Genomic DNA, 7,475 nt, shown 5'->3' with positions numbered 1-7,475 from the left:
CCCTACCAGTAGTGAGTGTGTAGAGAGATTTTGTTGCTATAGAAGACCAAGAGGAGGTGCAGATTTCAGCCAGTGCAAAATACAACAAGGGGAAGTTAAGAATATAAGAAGAAATAGGAGGGGGAAAGACAAGAGAGAAGAAGGACTTCACCCTCATCTCCCTCTTCTTCGTGGTTCCCTCCTGTGGCAACGACTTTTACCTCAGAAATAGCAGAGGGACCAACTTCAAAAGGCAGTCGGGGGAGCTGGAGTGTGAAATCTGACAAGAGAAGCAAGATGAGAGGCTGCCCAGCGCTGTGTTTGCTATGCTGTCCAGGTCAGTGCCCAGGAAAGACCTAACAACTGCTCACTCTTTGTCTTTGACTTGATTTTTCTCCATCCAAACTTCTGTTTGTTTACTGTGTATTGTGCATACAGTCCCTCGACATCAGCTTGTTTTCTGATTTAAAAACATAGTGTGTGTAGTGGTGGAGCTGTGTAACAAGACTGACTGACACACTGAGTGACAGGCTGTGCAGTGTCTCCTCTCAGGTCACCCACCAGCCCACACCAGCCTTCAGCATGTCATACTGGGCCCGTTTAATTGCTCAGCTCAGATGTTCACATACACACACGTATTGAGGGAAGACAAACTCAGTGAGTGCGGCCACGTGGTTATGGCCATGGAGAGGTATTGTAGGCTGGGTGTTCACTCTCACTCACATGGGAGGACTGAGGCAGAGGTACAAAGAAATGATTGAATTTTCTGTTCTGGGAAGGAGGTTTCGGAATCATTTGTTACAGAACTTCGTTCCAGTATCTGTACATGCTGAGAAACAGGCTGCAGATTGAACATCGGGCTCTGCTTGGTGACATGAGGAGCTGACAGCTGAAACAAAGTGTTTCCAGTTGTCGGTCAGGTGGGATTGCTCAGTTTGTTTGAATTTTAGCAGTGAGGATGTCTCCTCATGCTCCTCATGTTTCATACATGCATTTTTCTGTGAAAACTCACACTCTGTACAGGGGATAGCTTGTGACTTTCAGTCAACAAAGGGTTATTATTGATGACTATTTATTTCCTGTTAAAGCTGTCAGACATCTCACCTGTCCTCCCTCCTAGAGCTGTCCTCCCTCCATCTGAGGCACTCCTGAGGGCCTGTCCCATTAGCTATCCCAACGTGCCTTGCTACTGACAATGAAGTGTCAGCAGTGGTTTCCCAGGAGACTTGTTGACAGGTTTATTATTCCTGGGCTGTGAAAATGGGGCACACCACAGATACCACAGTACTACAGAGGAGAGGAGAGCATTTTTTGTAGTTCGTTACTGTTATTCCTCTTACATTATTAGTGATGCGGTATTTGAGTCTTATGGTGTACTTTGTCAAATTTTGTTCCCTCAGTTTTGCTCTGAGAATCTGGGTGAGACATTGAAATAAAGCAACAACTACCAGTTATTTTATTTATTGATAGATTTTTTTTGGTGATTTTCTTGATCAGTGATTTTACTTATTAGATACCAAATAAAAAAACAAGCAAAGCAAAACCTGCACACATGATTGTATGACACGTGCATCAGAGGAAACGACAGTTTGCAAACACAAAAATCTTTACAAATGTTACAGAAAAAAAAAACTAACTCCCACACACTGTCTCGCTTAGGCTGAACAGTTTATTAAATCCACAACATGTTGATCTGTATGGCCTTCATCAGGTCTATAAAATGACAGAATGAATACTCTTTACATTTTCCTAATCCCCAGGTTGATATATTTAAATTGCTTGTTTTATACAACCGACAGTGTTCTCACATCCGAGAACCCAGAGCCATAGGTAGGTTGATACTTTTACTTGAAAATATACTAAAATGACTAATTAATTCATTATCAAAATAGTTATCATTAGTTATTTTACAGATTTGCCACACTTAATGTTCTTTAATTTAAAATATATTCTGACCCCATGACCACTTGACTTATTTCCTGTCACATACTTTTGAGTATTGGAATATAAAAAAGATATTAAAATGTATGTTAGCTAGTGAGTAATATATAAATAATAAGTAATAATGTACCCTCACTGAGCGCTTTATTATGTAGTCCTGTAGAACTGAATACAATCCAGTACAGCGGCCCTGCCACAACATCTGTCTTTCAGAAGCTCATAATGTTTCAACTTTTGGTGAAATTGTCAAAAATGTATAAATTCACTTGATTATTATTGAGATCATAGTTAAAAGGTGCTGTTGTATTGGAATGCAGTATTTTCAGTGCCGTTTCTTTTTCTTTTTCTCCCTATTTACACACATGAAGGAGTCAGAATATTAGGAACACCTTTGAATATTTAATATAATAATGTACTCAGTGACTGTATCAATGCACTTCTTTGTCAATTTATTAGGTACACCCAGCTAAAACTAATGCAGTTTATAGTACTGTAATAAATCCCCCTTCACAAAGGCTGTGGCATATGTTGCTTTTGTTCAGACAGTTTCAGAGATGTGCTTATTTAACTGTATGATCATTCTGGAATATGTAGTTTGTGTTGCTGTTATACTGACAGTTTCTATAATTTAGTCCACTCCATTTTATATCAGTGAGGCTACAGGCTAAATAACAGAAACACTTTGCTTCACCTTCATGAATGGAGGATTTGTTTGCAGGACTATATTACAGCACATTTGTTTTAGCTAGGTGTACCTAATAAACTGACAGCTGAGGGTAGTTTTACTTGCTGAATATGAGGGAATTGGGTTAAATAAGGTTTTGTCAACATTACATTCCGGCCTCCTCTTCTGAGTGATAAGCAGTGCTTGAATATACTCATGATAGCAGTGGCTGTTGTCATCTGTGACATACCAGACACGTTGCAGCTGAACCTCTCCGCCTGGTCCTCATGCTTATCATGGTTACTGTGGGTGTTTCCAACGCTGTCCCAGTTTCATTTGCAGTTGTACTCAGTAAACTGTCTCTGCTGGATTAGACTGAACTTTCAGTCTTACCACTTACTATTATGGTCTTCCTGAAGACTAAAAACCTTGTTATGTGATTTGGGTGAGAATAAACCTTAGGACTTTTTTCTATTTTTTTTTATTTTTGTCTCTCTTAGAGCAGAAGACAAATTTCTTTGTAGGAAATTTAATCTAATTTGCAGGAGGCTGATGTTCTTTGTTATTTTGACTTATATTTGTTGTCTTTTGCTGGGCAATATAAACGGTATATACACTTACTGATAAGAAAATGACAGACTTCAAAAAACTGTCAATAAGGGACATTGCTTGAGCACGTACATCATAGGAAATGAGGCGATTCTACCCAATCACGTTAGTTGTTTTTTTTTTTTTGTTAAAGACTGGACAATGCAGGCCTACCAGACACACAGCAAGGTTGGTTGAGTTGGCGGAGCACAGACACCACATGTTATTGTTGTGGTAACAGCTACACGTGTCATGGAGGTGGGCGCGCCCTCATACTGGTGGGAACAGTGGCTCTTTGAACAAAGCCCGATCTTATGGCTTATCCCTTTTTTCTTTTCTTTTTTAAAATGCATCTGTGGTGTAATTAAGTTCTGAAAATGCATCTAGTTTCAGGTCTGTGTCTGTCAGTTTGACTGACATCGGGGCTTAAACACATAGCGGCACCATTCAGCTATTCTCACAGCTACTGTGATCTCAGCACATTTCACTATGGTGTATGAGCTTTTCATTTCACTGTATCATTTTATATTGCCTAACAATAATAATTACAGTTAAATAAAAATCTTATTTTTGATTTGTGGCTAAGTAAAAATAAATCATATATTCACATTTTGTCATTGTTGAACAGTGGTGATACTGGGATTATTTACTTATGCAAACATAGCTATATCATAGTGAAAACAATACTCTGTTACAAGTAATAGTCCTGCATTCAAAATGTTACTTAACATAAAAGTAAAAAAGTATTTGCATTAAAATAGACTACCAAAAGTAAAAGTAGTCATTCTGCAGAATGGCACATTTCATATTAATGTACAGTAGATTATTTGATTATAATTACTGATGCATCATTGTGCTCATCAGAGTCAAGCAAACAAATAAGAAATAACAACTTGAACTTGATAAATATTGATATCGGCTGGTAAGAAAAAAATATGTATTGTGATCAAATATTCTGCCATATCGCCCAGCCACAGACATCTTACACATTTACGTTGGCTTGGCACTTATTTGCATGACACAATAAATAGCATTGCTAACTACTAAAGTTTATCATCTTTGTTGTTCAGTACATACAAATTTGATTTGGTTGTTGATTTGAAGCTTGTTCTCAACCAAAAATAATTAGGTCATTTATTATATTTCTATTAAATTTATTCAGGTAGTTCCAGACTTCTTAAAACAAACACATCACATTTAAGATTTATGGATCTTTTTAATTTACAAAATTTCAAGGCACACCCCACTGATTTCACACATTCAGTAAAGGTCATGTTACTCATCATGGATAGTATTATTCAGCCTCTGAAAAGAAGTTGTATGATGTTTTCTTTTGGCTCTGGAGGAGCGTTGTAAAGTAAAAACAATTGCCATGATGTCAAGTTTTTCTCCAATTAAGCTTGAGTCTTAAAATATTTATCAAAAAATCAACATTACAAGCAGGAGAAATTTTGAAGATGAGGCCATTCAGTCTAATGTTGAATTGCATTATTGAAAATGTGGACTCGAGTGTTTTTTGAAGCTTGACTTACACTAGGAACTAAAAATGAGGATATCTTAGTCTCTGCTGCTTAATTTTTTGCTGTTCATTTTAAATCTCTATCTCACAAGTCCCCCAGCTGTATGGAAATACAACACCTAACTGCAGGAGTACCCCTTAAAGTGAAAAGCCTCCACTTTTTAGGTTTGCATCATTTTAATTAAAGGATCTGTTCTGTTTAATCTTATGAGGACATTTTTTCAGTAATCACCTTTTCAGCTCACCTGCACTCGTTTGCAAGCATTATTCAGACCGTTTTTTTTTTTTACTGACTTGTATATTTAAGAATTCATTCAGCAAATGTGACAAATGAGTCCTGGTGTGTGGAGGTGCTGTCAGAAACATCAGTCTAATTTCTTAGAGGCAGTATTATGGGTCCATATGGGCCAACTCAGAAAGTCATCTGACCTGCTTGTACCAGAACCATCAGGAGTTTATTTGTCAGGGTAACATCCTTCTTTCTAGAACACTGGTTTCCCATGCGTTTCCCGAATCCCACTGCTGATGGCCCATCTAAGGTTCCATGATCCATCACACAGCAGGCAGCCATGTTTTGTGAAAGGGCCATGAACTTGTTGCCTCCCTCAGCCTGCCTGCCTGAATGTCAAACCCATTTTTCTTTTATTGTGTCCCCTTTCTGCAGTCGACCTCTTCCCAGGGTTGCTGGTGTATTGAAATAATTGGGCTGCATTCAGTGAGAGCAGGTTGTCAGTGCAGCTTTTGAATATAGATATCAAGTCTGGTGCCACGATTTCCCTCTGACCTCCCTTTCACAGCTCCTTCCTCCACCTCTGCCCACTTCCCTTCGAGGTCGTGACGGGACACCATCATGACTCCAGCCTCTCACTACAATGACATGACATCCATGGTACATTATCTACAGTGGGTCAGCTGCTCTGGAGCTCTGTCTATAGACTATTCTTCCCTGTTCAGTTGTTTAGGGGATCTCTGGGTCCAGCCTATTCAACATGGCACACATTCAAAATGGCAACCTCTTGCCAAGGGTCTTTTATTCCTTCAGCAGAATTCAATCACTTTTCTCTCTCTTCTTTTTGCCTCTCTGCTGAGTTATTCAGAGTTTAATGAGGAAGGGAGCATAAAGGGAAGCTTATGGTTTGCTGGATGATGGAGAGGCTGCCTTTTTGTTTCTGTTGGAGGAGCCACACAGCGAGCGTTCATGTGTAATGAGTTTTTTTTTTAAACCGGAGAGGAAGGTGATTGAGATGTCTGAGAAAGAGCCAGGGAGTCTGGAGAAGCTGGGGGCATAAAAGTGTCAGAGGAACTGCAGCTCTTCAAAAATTCTTCTGCATTCTACAGTCTAAGATGCACTGGGTTCAGTTAGAAAATGAATTTTTGGCAATGTGTCAAGGCATAATCTGCTGCAAGGTGTTACGATGATCAAACATTAATGCACTAATTTTACCATAGGCATCAAATTGTGATGTACCTTTACACTTCTAGTGCTGTGCATCATTTTAATGACGGAACAGGGCTATCCTTTTACATAACTTAGTGTGGGCGATGTGGAGATGGCTCCTAACAGTATGGGAGGACATGGGACTGGACCAGAGGACGCGTCAGGCTAACGCTGGATGACAGGGTTGTTGTTAGGTTCATTGTGACTCACAGTCCAATCTATTCAGCTGTTAGGGAGTGTGTTTGGTTTACTGGCTGCATGGGCGTCAGCAGCAACGCACGGTCCTTCTGTCTGACATCAGAGAGGTACAAGAGTTCAGTTGAGTTATACACTCTGACTCTCCCTCTAGCTCTGTTACATATGCACCCATAAACCATGTGCCACTGAGATCGGCACTGGTTTAAATCTATGGAGCTGTTTGTTCCTTTTCCTCTGAGAAGGGGTGCTAGTTAGCTGCAGTGGACATGCAGTAAAACAGCATATCTGCAGTATACCGACAGTTTTAGTACCTCCTGAAAGGGCTTTTGACAGATGAGGCTGGTTTTGGGGGACTTAGATTATTATGACACCTGACTTCATGTGTTTTTTGCAGCTGTTAAAATTAGGTAAAATGGGCCTTTGCAGCAGAAAATAGTCATTAAAGAAAAAAGAAAGAAAGCTAAGGGAGAGCTGTAAATGTTTTTTTTATGTTTTATGTTGTGAGTGACTTAGGCAAATAACAAACATGAAGTGGATAATAATATACTGAAAAGCCATACGAAACATTTAAACCAGGTATTGTAAATTCTCAATTGTTTAAATAAATGTTAAGGTTTTAAAATGTATATATAAGCAGTTCTGCAGAACAAAATTTTAAAAACAATTTTAAAACATTTTTAAACTTTGTGAAAATATCCCTATAGTTCAGTTTTCTTATTTACTGTAAATGTGAAGTGCAAACATTTAAATATTTCAAACAGGACAGTACAGTGGTAAATATAGCACCAGATATGGTTTCACTTTATTTGCTTACCTTTCCTCTGTCCTTCCATAATAAAACTCTGTAGGTTTAAAGTAATCACAAACTTTGAGTATTTTAATTAGTGTATTAAAAACCAATGGCTACACTGCCACTGGCCCACAGTACACCATAAGTATGTTCTCAGCTCTAAATAAAAACAAAATGATTGTATTTATTTTGGTCAAATAAATTAATACATACAATCTAAGCCTTTTCTCACCCATTACATCTGAAAGCTAATGGATTCTTTACCCATCTGCTTGTTTTTAAATGTTTCCAAACATACAATAAATATGCAATCATGAGTTCAAGTCGAGAACAACAATATGTATGAAATAAGCCAGAA

Source organism: Monopterus albus, unplaced genomic scaffold (genome assembly GCF_001952655.1).
Source record: "Monopterus albus unplaced genomic scaffold, M_albus_1.0 scaffold214.1, whole genome shotgun sequence".
NCBI lineage: Eukaryota > Metazoa > Chordata > Actinopteri > Synbranchiformes > Synbranchidae > Monopterus > Monopterus albus.
Note: the sequence above shows the minus strand (reverse complement) of the source record.